At 45.1% G+C, this 346-nt stretch overlaps 1 protein-coding gene across 1 annotated transcript in view; it reads right to left on the bottom strand.

Moving 5' to 3' along the window:
• The window catches only part of LOC119592262, a 71,284-nt gene that overhangs the window by 60,223 nt on the left and 10,715 nt on the right, over positions 1-346 (bottom strand).

The following is a 346-nucleotide window of genomic DNA, read 5'->3' on the forward strand; positions in this document are numbered from 1 at the left end:
GTCTATAGGACACAAACGTCTTGCTCCTGGCGACCCTGGCGCCATGTGAAAGAAACGAATGGGCGCGAATGAGGGTGGCTTAAGCGTGAGCGCCGACCGAGATGCGACGTATTAATCCTGTGTCGGTGAAAATAGAAAGTTTCACATCATTAGAAAACGACGCCATTTGTGACTTTTTCTCTCCACATTCCCAGGGAGCCAAATATTGGGGGGGGGGGGCAATCTGGCTCGAGTAAAACTTGAAGAGTTGAGATGAGGAGTTGAAAGAGCATATTAGGACCGGTTAGGTGGAAATTCTAAAAATATATTGTTAATGTTTTGGGTAATGATAATAGTGCTAATAGTA

The sequence above is a fragment of the Penaeus monodon genome, chromosome 30 (assembly GCF_015228065.2).
Source record: "Penaeus monodon isolate SGIC_2016 chromosome 30, NSTDA_Pmon_1, whole genome shotgun sequence".
Taxonomy (NCBI): domain Eukaryota; kingdom Metazoa; phylum Arthropoda; class Malacostraca; order Decapoda; family Penaeidae; genus Penaeus; species Penaeus monodon.